Here is a 14,678-nt window from a genome sequence, read left to right as displayed (position 1 = left end):
CCTGCTTTGGACACAAGTGAGCCACCCGACAGAGTCCATTATCAGGACAGCTCGGTTTCTTGTGAGACATCTATTCTTTGGAGGAGCGATCACCTCATACACTCTTCCTTTCCCGTTGCTTCCCCACCTCCTTTGGGCTCTTGACTGGTGCCCTTGTGGAAGGTCTCCCTGCCATGCCAGACCTCAGGTGGAATCTATTTCCTATGGAAAGCACCTGCCTCGACTCTTGATTTCCCTCACAAGACATGTAGCACAGTCTCGTCCTTTTTCCTGGCTTTGTGGGGGAAAAATGATACTACTAATGTGTGTCTTAACCTTTTGATATGGAAAAGGATGTGGCTACCCCAGAGTCCAAAAGAAAAAGCAAAGGCTTCAAAAATCATACTGCCCCCTATGTCTGGTCTTGTTTATTTCCCTCCTTACAACATTTTTACTGATTCACTGCTTAATGATTGTGAGACAAGGTCTCTCTTATAGGCATCATTAATTGAGTCCTGAGTTCGATGTTCAGGACAGATTTCTGTGGGAAGGTTTATTGACTGTGGAAAGAGCAGAGAGAAGCCACTGAAATGCAAAAGGAATATGTGGGGGGCGCCTGGGTAGCGCAGTCGTTAAAGCGTCTGCCTTCGGCTCAGGGCGTGATCCCAGCGTGCCGGGATCGAGTCCCACATCAGGCTCCTCCACTGGGAGCCTGCTTCTTCCTCTCCCACTCCCCCTGCTGTGTTCCCTCTCTCACTGGCTGTCTCTCTGTCACATAAATAAATAAAATCTTAAAAAAAAAAAAAAGGAATATGTGGGCCTCTTCTATGTCCAGGCTCTGCATTCTGACCAGTAGCTGAATTTGTTTTTTCTCTCCAATGGGTATGACCTCAGATGTAGATACACCCAATGACAACCTCATGATGTCTGCTACCCTGAGGAGTATCCAAAGTGGGCATTTGGTTCAGATAGAATCTGAAAGAGGTGCTGAGAGGTTCAGCTACACAACTGGCATCATGGACTCCCCTTGGTTGCCCTCTGGCCACCCTACTGGGAAGTAGATCTGGGGAACATGCAAAGAATAGATGTGGGCGTTTGCAAAGAATCTGTTCACTAACTCAGGAAGTTCCAACTGCCTGCAAAACTTGGATTCTGGATTGTGGATTTGAGAACTAGAAAGCCCTCGTTTATTTATTGGCACTGGGCCTAGGGCTGCTCTTTTCATGGACCCCAAGTTCTACCTAGTGGGGATCATCCTGGGTGTGGATATGTGAAACCTTTCATTTTCTAATGTCAGCATTGTGTCCTGGATGAATTCCTAACCTTGTGACCAGGTTTACCAAAATAGTACTTTACCAAAGTAAAGGGGTTGTTTTATGCCATTATTTTCTGGGGCTTGATCTCACGAATCTGAGATCATGACCCGAGCCAAAATTCAGAGTCCAAGGATTCACCAGGTTCCCCGACTACATACAGTTTTTTTTGTTGTTTGTTTGTTTAGCATGTATTGTAGTTCCTTGGTTAAGTCCATGGCACTTGGCTTTGTTCTAAAAGGTTTCCTTCTTTATGTATATTTGGAACTGGTTCCTTCCGTTTCCATTGCTACTTTTCATGAACAGATCAAAATCCTGTGTCTATTGAGTGCCCATCCATGAGCCAGAACACACACTGAACCCTGCATTTTGGGGAGTATTTAAAGTACTTCATTTAGAAAAGTACTAGTTGTATGTATTGCCCTCAACCCGTTCACTATTACAGAAATGCAGTGGTGAAAATACAGTGATATTTCCCCCCTCATTATTCAGGAAAGAGTCTGCTTTACATACACATACTGACCAAGAAATTCACAAAGGTTGATAGGTAACTAAGTACGTCCTCTCAGCTATACACAGAGAAAAATCAGGTAGTATGCATAGACGGTGAGAGAATGACATAATTTCATTAGTATATGCTTAGAGAAATATGATTTGAAGAATGGAATTTCTGTGAACACTGCTCTTCATTTCACCTGGGACCCATTTTAAACTATATTCTAGACATGTCTGGTGACTGGAGGATAGAATGGGTGGGGATGGTGTTTTAAATCAAGAGTGGGACCTCTATTTATTCTCAATCTGTTTTTCTTTAACCTCTTCACCCTGAAGTTTGGCTAGTGACTCTTTTGGGGGGGTGGCAGGTCATCCCCCCTCATGTCTTTTATTTTCAAAAAAAAAGAGTGAGAAAGTGTGAGACTGGGGTTCAACTTTCGAAACAAAGCGTTTACTCTCCCATGCCCCCCTTGTCTGTGAAGGCAGGCCCCTGTTGACACCAGAAGTTGGCCGCTGTGCAGCTGCATTGACTCTGAAAGGTCTATGATGACACTGTCACCATGGTGACTTGAGCCACACCTCTGCTGTCCTTTCCAGCTGGGACTCTTTGAGCTGACCCATTCCTAGGGATTGGTGTTTGCTCTGCTGCTCCAACTCAGAATGGGAAATTGCTGTGGTTCCTGCTGTGGTTCCTGCTGTGGTTCCTGCTGTGATGGTATGTTCCTAATGATCTTCTGAATGCTGTTTGCTAGGACTCAGTTCACTCTTTCTCAAACTATTTTTCTCATCGTTGAAAATTTCCTCTCTCCCAATTTCATCTACACATGTTTTATAGTTTTGTTTTATCCCTTGATTTCTACTGTTGGTGGTTCTACTGAGCTAGCAGCCTTGGTTTTTGTCCTCCATGGAGAACAATGGACTACTTCCATGATATCCTGCACCCCTCACTTGTCACCCCTAGGTTCTCAAGGGGGGGAAATACGGCAGTGTCTATGTTCATTTAAGTTTTTTTAAGCATCCTAAATTCTATATTCACATTATGCATTTCTGAAATTTAGAGTGAACCCAGAAAGGTTGATATGGAGGACATTTATCATTGTTTTATCAGTGTCTTACAATGTCTGTTCTGTACCGTTCATCCCCAAAGGGATATGGATTTCAGGATTTTGGGGACATGTGGGTTCGTTCCTATCAATAGTTGCCCCAAAGAGATCCTCAGAATATGAGAGTCTATGTTTCAATTTATGACCCCCAAACACACCTTTCCATTTCTAAGAACTTTGGGTGTTATCAAAAATGACATTTTCTAGAGATTTCAATGGTATGCTACCACCCGTCCCATTCAGCGCCCCAGACGTAAGTATGGTGACAATAGCATGACCTTTTTTTCTCGGTGCTGCAATGAATAGCCGGCCTTTAATGTATGGTGAAAGATGGGTAACTGGTTAATGGATCGAGTTAATGAGTGATCGATAAGCAAGTACACAGATTATTAGTGATGCACAAAGAAAAATAGGTGATGTAGACACAAGAGCAGAGACACACGCATTATATATATAAGTATATATGTATATATAGATGATTGCATACGTTTGCACATAGGATTGTAGCTTGAAAACAGAACGTGTCTACATTAAAGTGGTTTTGATGTAATGTGTTTCTTAGTTCTCCTGAACTTTCATCCAGATCTCTTCCCAAAAGCTAAGCTATGTTTTTTTTTTTTCTTCTATGAGTTGACAAGGGTCTCAGGAACTCCTAGTTTGTTTGGAGGCACTTGTATTTGTGTGAGGAATAAATAATGCAAGATGACATTGTTTCACATGTTTGAAAACACAAGACTTTGTAACAGTGACCCTCCTTTTCTTTACACTGGGATTCATCTCATTTGATCTGCTGACCTTAAGACAGGCAACTGGAACATTCTAGAGAACAGTCATGGATATTTGTGGACAAGGGCCCCAGAGAGTGGATTCAGGGAGACAGCAATAGATTTGCTCGTTTGCTTTTTGTTGTTGTCATTGTTTGCCTCTGATTCTGTCCAGAGGAAATCATGTTGGGGTAAAATGCTTGTATTTAGGCAAAGCAGCTATGTGTCACAGAGCAATGGGCTGGGAACTCAGACTCCCAGATTTGAATCCAGCTCTGGAACTTGTGAAATTGTGAGATCTCAGACAAGATCTAGACCCTCTAATTCACCTTTCTGACCACGTGACAGGTGTTCATTCATTCAATGCTCATCACACACTTATGCGATGATTTGTTTCCTCTCCCTGTTCCTCAGGTGGAGGAACGGAGGCACAGAGATGAATGTGACCAGGTTCGTGACCTCCTCTAAGTAAAGGAGCCAGGAGGTGAACCCAGGCCTGCAGTCCAGTGCTCGTGCTCTAACTACTGAACCGAACTGCACTTATGACTCAGTCATGGGATCAGTAGTTACTGTGCAAAGAAGCTTTAGCATCTGCATGGATGTCAGGAATTCCCTGAGCCAAGGGGAATCCCAAACACTGTTTGTCATTATGAGGTCACCTCGGTGGTCACATAGCCCAGGGAAGCTCTTGAGCCATAGATGTCCAGATCTTGCCATAGTCATTCATCTGAAAAGGACGTAGAAAGCCTGGTCCGTTTGAAGCCATGATTGTGTTCAGTTCAAAGATTCTGAGGGTTTGGAGGCACCATTTAGGACAAGCCAGTCAAACTCTGTTTGAACACTGGGCTACTCCTCAGCACCTGACCTCAATCTGGTCAGAATGGAGGAGACCCTTTCATGGTGTTTGATGGCATTGTCAGTATGAGTAAGCCCTAGTCATGCCGACATCCTGTGACCTTAGGGACGCTGCTGGGACAAGGAAAAATAAGACTCAAAGAACCAGTTCATGATTAACCTTCTGTCCAGAGCTGCTCAGTGCCTGGCCAATCAGTGTCATGGCATGGTCACTCTTCAGGGCATGGCACAAATAGAATAAGAATAGGGAGCATGCTGAGCGGTGCCTGGCTGGCTCCGCCAGTGGAGCATTTGACTCTTGATCTCAGGGTCGTGAGTTCAGTCCCCATGTTGGGCATGGAGCCTATTTTAAAAACAGAGAGAAAGGAATCAGGGACATAGTGTTGTAGATTTGATAACATTCTCCCCATGAGCCCTAAAAAAATGCTTGAATGCCATGAACTACACACTTTAGGGACAGTGACCAACAAGAACTCAAACACTCGTAACAGCTTGCTGTCCATCATCCTTGTTTGGACGCGCTTGTCCAGCTAGGCCAGGGAGTGTCCATGCTCCAGTGGGGGCCTTTGCTCCTTCCGGAGCTCGCCCATTGTTGGCTAGTAAGTGCAAGCATGGAGAGAGGCCATGCTTCATGACTATATACACATAGCCTTGCAAAGCAAGACTAGAAGTCAAACAGCATCAAATGAATAATGGTGCTTGGTTTTCAATGATAGAACTTCATTATTGACAAATCGTCAACAATTGATGAGCTTCCTCACAAAGGATGTGAGATGAAATGCAACAGAAAGTCGTGCTTAGATCTGAATCTAAGTCTCTCAATAAAAGGTTGCTTATTATCACGTGCAAAATAGTATACAGCAGATGATAGATTCAAATGCAAAAGCAGGTCTGGGTGATCCTTACGGAGAGTCGTGATGGGGGAGCTTCTCCAGGGTGTGGGTATGGAAGGGTCCCTCTCTATGTGTCCTTTGCATATTCCCTGATTTTTTAAAAAAAGATTTTATTTGAGAGAGAATGAGAGAGCAGAAGCGGTGAGTAAGGGGGATGTGGGGTGGGGGAGGAGAAGAGGGACAAGCAGGCACCAAGCTGAGTGCAGAAACAGAGGCCCGGCTCGATCCCAGGACCCTGAGATCATGACCTGAGCCAGGACAGACGCGTGACCCACTGAGCCACACAGGCGCCCCTGAGGGGTCCCTCTCAAAGGAGGTGGGGCTTGGTCCCCTGCCACTGCAGGGTTTAGAGAAGGATGAGGAGTCTATAAAGACTGGATCTGGGGGAGGAAGGAAGGAACAGGGAAGGTGCCCATTCAGAGCCAGTGCAGTCCCAGTTCACTCTTAGCCAGGCCTTAGCCCAGGCAGTTTGGAGACTTACTTAGATCAATACCAGTGAGATACTAGAGGTTCATAGGCTTAATTTATTAAACCAGCAAAGCACTAGCCCAGGTGGCCATTTTTCCAGTTAATTCACAGGAACTGCTCAGCCAGGGTTGGTCAGTTGAAGGGAAGCTAATTCTTGGTAGAGCTGTCATGTGACAATTAGTTTGGAAAGTTCTGGGTTCTGAATCAGCTTGGGAGCCCCGCAGCCCACTGGTCCCTGAGGGTGCTCAACTGGTCCCGGGGAAGGCTCCACGTCAGACAGCTAGTAGGGTGAATGCTGTGGGAGGATGGCCACAGTTGGGCTTCCCCTGGCCCTTCAGAGGGGCTTGTCAAGGGGCATCTGCACTGTGTTCTGGGTCAGGGGTTGAAACCTAGATGTGCGAAGGTGAGCTAGGATTTGGACTTTGCTGTTGGCTCAGGCACCTCCCCCAGGGCATCCACTGTCTCCCACAGACAACTCGGGGCTGGAGGATATGAGAAAGAGATGAGGGAGCCCTGGTTCAGGGCTGCAGGGCTTGATCTCAGGTGTCTGGGCAGGTGTCAGGTGTTCTGGGGCCTCTCTCCCCAAGGAACCAACTCCATTCCTGTCCCGGCTCCCCCACTCAACATTAAGTTGTCTCTATAGCTTGGCTTTGGTAAATAGTGCTGCCGAACATGGGCAGATATTTCTCTGAAATCTAGACTTGAATTCAAATGGATTTCTTATCCAAGAGTGGGATTGCTGGGTGTAATGGTAGTTCTTTTGTGAATTTTTTTGATGAAGTCCCATATTGTGTTTTCATAGTGACTGCATCAGTTTACATTCTCTGTGGGGTATTTGAAGGCTATATGAACCCTAAGACCTTCCTAAAGCCCTCTCTGACTCAGGTGGCTTTGCTAGGCAAATGATGAACCATGGGATCAAAAGTTTGTACTCTGATGAACTTATCACTCCTTTTCCTATGGTCTTCTGATAGCAAGATGTCAACAGCTCTTTCTGTTGTCATGCATTTCCCATGGTCTCTGAGAAAACAAAAAACAAAAGTGAAGAAAACATCCATATTTTCTCTAGGTCTCCGGAAGCTGGCCAGGAGAATAAAGCCGAAGGTTCACCCCACTTCTGACTCTGTCGAAGGTACCGTGGAAATTCATTCATTAAGTTGATTCAAGAATAATTATTCTAGGGGCACCTGGGTGGTGTCCAACTCTTGATTTCGGCCCAGGTCATGATGTCAGGGTCATGAGATTGAGCCCCGTGTTGGGCTCCATGCTGGGTATGGAGCCTGCTTCAGATTCTCTCTCCCTTTCCCTATGCCCCTCCTCTGCTCACACTCTCTCTTTGTCTCTAAAAGAAAAAAGAAGAAGAAGAATCATTACACTAGTTTTCAGTGTCCCATACTTAAGACAAAAATGCCAAGCCATATTATTTTTGTTTCACGTGTGACAATTTTAATTTAGCTGGTCACTCATCAGTTTATAACCACAGTAGTCAAATGGCATTTGCAACTCAAGTCTGTTCACATTTCATGGTAGGTATAGTGAAGCTAAGGAATGGACATTAGTCTGTTATTAAATACTAGGAAAAATAGATCGTTTATTATTTTTAATGAATAGACGTTATTACTTCAAATAGGTTTAGATTAAGATAATAATTGAGCAGATAATATAAAAAGTTTCCCTATCATCCTTATCCCTTGGCGCACAATTTCCACAATCCTTAAAAGCTTCATCAGTGTGGAACACATGTCACGAATCACAAACCAGCGTAGCGATATTAATACTCATTGAAGGCCAGCATCGCTAGGAAGGTCTGCTCTGTGTTGTGCAGGAGTATGGGTTTTGACAAATGTGTAAAGTCGTGTATCCACCATGTACAGAGTAACTTCACTGCCTTGAAAATCCTGTGTTTAACCTATTCATGCCTTTGCCCTTTCTCTAGAAATCTTAACAACCGTTGACCTTTTGTCATCTCTATAGCTTTCTTTTCTCCAGAATGTCATCTAGTTGGAACCGTAAAGCATGTTGCTTTTCCAGACTGACTTCTTTCACTTTTATCTATACAGTTCACATTCGTCGATGTCTTTTTGTGACTTGATTGCTCAATTATTTTTTTTAATCTTCTTTTTATTATTGTTTGAGAGAGAGAGTGAAAGTGTGTGGGGAGGGGCGGAGGAAGAGGGAGAGAGAATCTTCAGCAGCCTCCATGCTCAGCAGGGAACCCGTCTGACGTGGGGCTGGATATCATGTCCCTGAGATCATGACCTGAGCCCAAATCAAGAGTTGGATGCTTAACTGAGTGAGCCAGCTATGCGCTCCGGTAGCTCAGCTCTGTTTATTACCAAATCGTATTGCATCGTAAGGGTGTATTGCCGGTTGTTTCTCCGTTCACCTAGTGTAGGACAGCTTAGTCGCCTCTAGATTTGGTGTTCATAAATCAAGCCGATAGAAGCACTCCTGGGCCAGTTTTCATGCGGACACATTTTTCAACTCAACCGGGTAAATACCTAGGAGTGAGATGGCTAGATGACACAGCAAGACTGTGTTTTGCTTTGTAAGATTTGATAGGATTCACCAGTCAAACCATCTGGGGCCGGCTCTTCCTTTCTGGGAAATGTATTAACTATCGGTTAAATGTTTTTGATACCTGCCTGTTCAGATCATCTATTTCCTTTCAGTGGGTTTTGGTAGTTTTGTGACTTTGAAGGAATTGGCCTCTTTCCTTTCAGGAATCCTAGAATTTTTTCATGTATTCCTTTAGAATCCTTTCAACGTGACGTCTCCTCTTTCATCTGTTGTTAATGTGTGTCTTCCCTCTTTCTTCATGGTTAGTCAGGCTAGAGCTTTATCCATTTTACTGATATTTACAAAGAACCAGCTTTTGTCTTGGTTTGGTTGATTTTGTCTGAGAGTTTTTTGTGTTCCATTTCATTATAGGATTTTTTTTCTCTTACTTGCTTTATATGACATGACTCTTTTTTGCCTTGTTTTCTAAGGAGGAAGCCTATTCACTTTGAATCTTTCTTACTTTCCAACACGATGACATTCAGTAGTATAAATTCTCCCAAGCACTGCCTTTGCATACATTTTTGTCAACGTATATTTTCATTTCGTTTAGTTCAAAATCTTTTCAAGCTTCTCGTGAAACTTCCTCTTTGACCATTTTTTAAAAATTTCCAGCTATTTGGGGATTTCCCAAGATTTCTTGCTGTGGTTGAGCTCTAGTTTAATTTCATAGAGGTCTGAGAGCAGCTGTTGTATTGCTTCTACTCTTTGAGATGTGTTGGGGTGTGTTTTATGGCCCAGCATGTGGTCTCTTGCTGAATGTTCCAGGTGAGCTGGAGAAACAGTATATTCTGCTAGAGAGTCTGTGCTCCAGGGAACCTGGATTCCCTGTGTTCCCTTTCCTGTCTCCTCAGGGCCATGGTTTGTCCTGTGTCCTCCCCTCTCCATGGATCCGAGAGTGGTTGATTTTTCAGTGTCTTCAGGCTTTTTCTTGTTCGTAGGGTGGACAGTGATTGCCATGGTCCTTGCATGTGGAGCCCTCTACTTTTGTCTTCATGTGCCTTCAACTCCCTTCTCCTGAAATGTGTCTTGACTTCAAGATATTTGGGCACACGCTGCTTCCATTCATATAACCAGGTCTCCAAAAACAGCCGAGAAGCCTGTGTCTAGATGTCAGCTTACGTAGCAAAACACACGTTTTCTTTGACGTTCCACCTTTTACATTGGCTGTTATTCTAAGTTAGAGGTTTACAGAAATATCAGCCATATGCTTTCACTCAACGTGTTACCCTCCCAGAGGTATGGACTAGTGAAAATAGAGAATATATGTGTTTTTACATATATCCATTGAGTATCCAGCCTTTCACACACAATGACAGACCAAGAAACCCATTGACAGAGATGGATAGATATGCATGTACATAGGGAGTTAGTAACATAGAAAAAAGAAAAGGTAACGTTTTGAGATGAAGAGACATATGAATTTCTGTATGTAGACAATTGCATCCTTGTGCACATAGAGCTCCAGCTTTAGAAAAGCACGAGCCTCTATTCATGTGGTTGTGAGGTAATGCACAGGTCAGGTCCCCTGAGTCTGCATCCAGCGTGCTGTGCAAAGGCGAAGCTCTGGTCTCTCGCATGGCTGGGCAACAGGTCTTAGCTTGAGGTGCTCACATGTAGGAGGAGGAAATCTCACAAGATGATAGAGTTTCACATGTTGTAGAACACGAGTATGTTAGGTACATAAGCTCTCTCCCACCAGTCAACTGGTGTTCGTCGTGTTGGACCAGATAGCTGTCAGGTCAGGCAACTAATTCATTCTGGAAGCATCATGCACATTATTTTGGGAAATGGCCACTTAGTGTGTCCTCAGGCAGTCAGAAAAAGCATTTCTGAGACCTTTATGTGACTCCTTAAACACCGGGTCTGGCTTAACATAAAGGAGTCCTTTTTAGACAAAGCAGGTGTGCGTCATGGGGAAAGCACTGGCCTGGGAGCTTGGACAGCAGAGTTTGACTGCAGCTCTGAGTTCTGTGGAGTTATGGCATCTCAGATGAGACATTTCACCTCCAAGGAACCTTCCTGAGCATTTCCATGGCATGCTTTACTTACACTAACCATTCAACCCTCACCACCAATGCAGTACTTTGCTTGCTAAGGGCAGTATTCAGATGGAGAAACTGAGGCACAGAGCTGAATGCACCCAAGCACACAAGCTCTTAAGTGGAAATGCCAAAATGTGCACCCAGATGGCTGGGCCCATGCTGCTACTCTGAGATACTGAACTGCACTTCCCACACTGACAAGCATAGCTCTGAGCCATGGGTTCAACAGAAACCATGCAGGATCTTTCCAAGGCCTGTGTATATATCTGAGCTGCATGAGTCTACAGAGATCCCAAGTACTGTCTACCATTATGAGGTGGCCTCAGTGGTCACATGGAGGGCAGACTTGGGCATAGCCCTTAGTGTGAAAAGCACACAGAAGGTCCAAACTGTCTGTCCAGCTCACAGATTTTGAGACTGGGAGGCACAACATTGAAAAACGTGGTAAATCTCTCTGTGTTGGGTCACTTCTCAGCGGCTGGCCCCAAATGGGAATCAAGAGATAGTTTAGTGCTCTTTGATTGCATGATCCCCCTGAGCCCCAGAAAGCCTCCAGTGCTGGCAATGACACACCCAAGCAACAAGGACAAATAAGAACTCCAAGTAACATTTGGTTACTAAGCCAGGGTCCTCTCTTTTTCCTGCACCTCTCTTACAGAGCTGAGGTAGAGGACATCGGGAGGAACCCAGGCCTCCCACTGTAAAGGACCATCCCATTAGTGGATGACTACTGCTAGCACGGAGAGCCACCCGACTCAGTGAACACATACATGAGACACACACTGGATGGGGAAATACCATAAGATTAATGATGTTATTTTTATTTATTTCATATTTTTAAATTTTTGGACTATCTTCTGTCTTTAGGGTGTCTTTATTTTTCATCATTATTATTTTTTAATGGAAGTAGTTGAGCTGACACACCATATTCCGTTCGTTTCAGGTGTACCTTTGCCTTCAATGGCAAAGCCAGGACTCTGTTTCTCCCTTCTTTGCTGCTTCTCTTCTCTGCATCTCCTTCCATGAAGAAGGGGGCTCACCAATAGCCAACTGCAGGCTTTTCTTTTTTAATGTAAATTCAAATTAGGTAACATATACTGTATTAGTAGTTTCAGGGGTAGAACTTAGTGGTTCATCTGTTGCGGTAACAGCCAGTTGTCATTCCATCAAGTGCCCTCCTTAAGGCCCATCACCCAATTACCCCATCCCCCCACTTCAGCAGCCTCAGTGTGTTCTCTAGATATATGGGAATATTACTCAACTGTTGAAGGACTCAAATCTTGTCATTGGCAAGTGCATGCTGTTAAACCAACCACATCCCTCACCAACCCCCCCTTCAGCAGCCCTCAGTTTGTAATATAGATACACTGTAAATTACTCAACCACCAGAAGGAATCAAATCTTGCCATTGGCAACTGCATGCTGTTTAACCAACCACATCCATCTCCACTGTTCTGTCGTTCAAGTCAAGCAGAGCTCTCTGAGTCATTCATGAGATAGAGCACCGTGGCGGGAAGGTACTCTGTGTCCTGTAGTCTGTCTCCTGTTCAGATGGCCAGTTGGAGGAGCTTCGTCCTGGCAGAACAATTAGAGAGACTTTGCTACGGGCAGAGGGAGGGGTGGGGCTCCCTCACGACACCACAGTGTGCAACCAGGCGACCTCTTTGTAGACTAACTGACTCACATCGACCAGGTTGCCTTAAGCTAGAAAGTCAAAGGTCTGTTTCTCCTTCGTTTTCTCATCCTCTTGTTTGCTTTTCCTCACCCACCAAGGAGAATGGCCCAGCAGCAGCTCAGCCCATGCTTCTTAGCCAGTCACTCCCATACAGTCTTGTCCCGTGTCCGTATCAACAGTGATCATAGAGTAATTCCCGAGTAGGACCAACAATGGACTGACACGTACTCTGTGTCCTTTCAGAGTCAACCAAGGAGGACCTTGGCAAGAAACCACCATGGCCCAACACATCGAGGGTAAGCTTGGCTGTCTTTGCCTGAGAAAGAAATGTTTCTTACTTGAGTTTCATCTTTTTGAAGTGAGTTCAGCTATGACAACATGACAGTGTAGTTTTTAGACGTGAGGTACCATTTTCTTGGGGTGTTGGGAGGGGAGGTTGTAAACTGTGGTAGGGGACCTTTTACTCAGAAGCGGTTTTTCCTCCCTGAATTAAGAGTTTTGTAATTGTGCTTCAGGGAATTTGAAAGATCCATCCCCCAGGAAAAGCTCATGCCTTTTCCACGGGTGCACACTGTCCTTCCTTTCCGGGCCTTTGTCTTTCCTGCTGTTTCTCATTTGGTTTTCAATAGTCACCAAGAGAACCGTTGATGACACAGTATGCATATGACCTGACTCTCAGGGTGTGTTCTTTTCTGTAAATTCAGGTGGCCCCAGAACCATGTGGAGGTGGTACGTATTCTGGAATCAGTCCCTTGCTGAGGAAAAACTCTAGATGGTAAGGCAGGTTGGGGGGATGTCCTCACTGTCCTCAGTCTGGAGAGCCATCTGATTCCAGGTTCCTGGTAGGACTGAGGCTTGGGAGTGTGGGGAAAAGCAGACTCCAGGTGAGAAACTATGTGCATGTGTCTCCAGTCCTAGGAAACCAAGGCATTCTCCCTGGGTGGTGTGGGTGTGTGTGCATGAGGCTTGGAGGTTAGGTGTCTTGTGTAGTGTGATTGTGTGTGTGTGTGTGTGCGAGAGAGCAAGAGAAAGAGAGACAAAGACAGAGACAGAGAGAAGACAGAAACAGAGAGAGAGAAAGGTGTTTCTCCAGGAGATATGTCAGACAGATACTGCATGATGTCACCCTTCTCCAAAGCCATGTCATCACACTGCGCACTTTAGAGCCTTAATGCAGTGGGTGGCCCAGCAGGGGCACTTCAGTCCATGCTTGGAAACCAGCTGGCTCCATACACCCCAGCCTCATGTCCATATCAAGCAACATTCCATGAATATTCTTGGGCAACAAGAGGAATGTGCTGACGGGTAATCTGTGTCCTAGATGCCTTGGAGGAAGACATCGATCCCATCAAAGGAGACAGCGCCGGAGGCACACCTCTCGCCTTGGTGAGCTAGAAGTTCTTTGTCCGAGGAACAGATGTCGCTTTCTTGGTTTCTTTCCAATCAAATTCAGATGAAAATCAGACAATGTATATTTGAGATTATACATATAGATCTCATACAATTTTCCTTTTTGGGAGAGCATTGAGTGGTTGTCTCTGCCAACCGTTAGCTGATTTGAGAGGACATTTACCATTGGCGACACCAAACATGGTTCTAAACACTGTGGTAGGATCCTGTCCCTCAGTAACACTTTCTCCTGCTTGGATGAAGCATTTTGTAGTCACCGTCCTGAATGGACTGGACAGACATGTCCCCCAGGAAAAACAACTTCCTAAGGCATCCAGTTCACTTACTTTGGGGTCGTTGGACTCAACCACTGTGTTCCATCTGGGTTCCTAAAGTCATTGAGGGAAATAAAGCTCATGCAGACAGACAGTGTGTAGCATGACCTGAGCCTCACGGTGTCCTCTTTTCTGTACCTGCAGGTGACACCTTCAACCATCACCAGCGAGAGCGGTACGTATTCTGGAATCAGCCTCTTCCTGAGATAAAACTCTAGATGTTAGTGCAGGTGGGGCATCTTTGCAATCCTCAGTCTGGCGAGCCGCCCTGATTGGGTTGTGGGGGTGTGGGGCACCAGAGATTTCCCAGGTGAAAAAATGTGTCCATGTGTCTACAGTCCTAGGAAGCCATTGTATTCCCTGTGTGTGGTGTGGGTGTGTGTTCATGAGGCTTGGGGTTGGGGTTTCTTTTGTGGCTCTATGTGGTGTGATTGTGAGTGTGTGATTTTGTGTGGGAGACAGGGAGAGACAGACACAGACAGAGAGATGCAGAGAGGGAGAGGGAGAGATGGAAAGAGTGAGAGAGAGATTGCATATGTCTCCAGGAGGTGTATCCTACTGTCACTGCACAATTCCCATTGTCCACATTCTCAAAAAAAAAAAAAGAGAAAGAAAGAAAGAAAGAAAGAAAGAAAGAAAGAAAGAAAGAAAGAAAGAAAGAAAAGAAAAGAAAAGAAAAGAAAAGAGAATAAAAGACAAGATGAGATAAAGAAATCTCATTACAGGGCACATATTTTATCCCTATTAGCGCAGGAGGCCCAGTGGCGGCGTTCAGCCCATGCCTGGGAACCAAATGCCTCCATAT

The 14,678-nt window shown here is 44.9% G+C and overlaps 1 long non-coding RNA gene across 1 annotated transcript; it reads left to right on the top strand.

Moving 5' to 3' along the window:
* Positions 1-2,270: 2,270 nt before the first annotated feature.
* Positions 2,271-13,544, top strand: LOC123780118 (uncharacterized). Its single transcript, XR_015723001.1, has 5 exons — positions 2,271-2,502; positions 6,940-7,002; positions 12,393-12,445; positions 12,854-12,878; positions 13,471-13,544. It is a non-coding gene; the product is annotated as an uncharacterized LOC123780118 (long non-coding RNA).
* Positions 13,545-14,678: the final 1,134 nt, after the last annotated feature.

Source organism: Ursus americanus, chromosome 35 (genome assembly GCF_024610735.1).
Source record: "Ursus americanus isolate L20-20 chromosome 35, mUrsAme1.1.p, whole genome shotgun sequence".
Lineage (NCBI taxonomy): Eukaryota > Metazoa > Chordata > Mammalia > Carnivora > Ursidae > Ursus > Ursus americanus.
The sequence above is the reverse complement of the archived record's forward strand: the minus strand, read 5'-3'. Positions and strand labels throughout refer to the sequence as shown.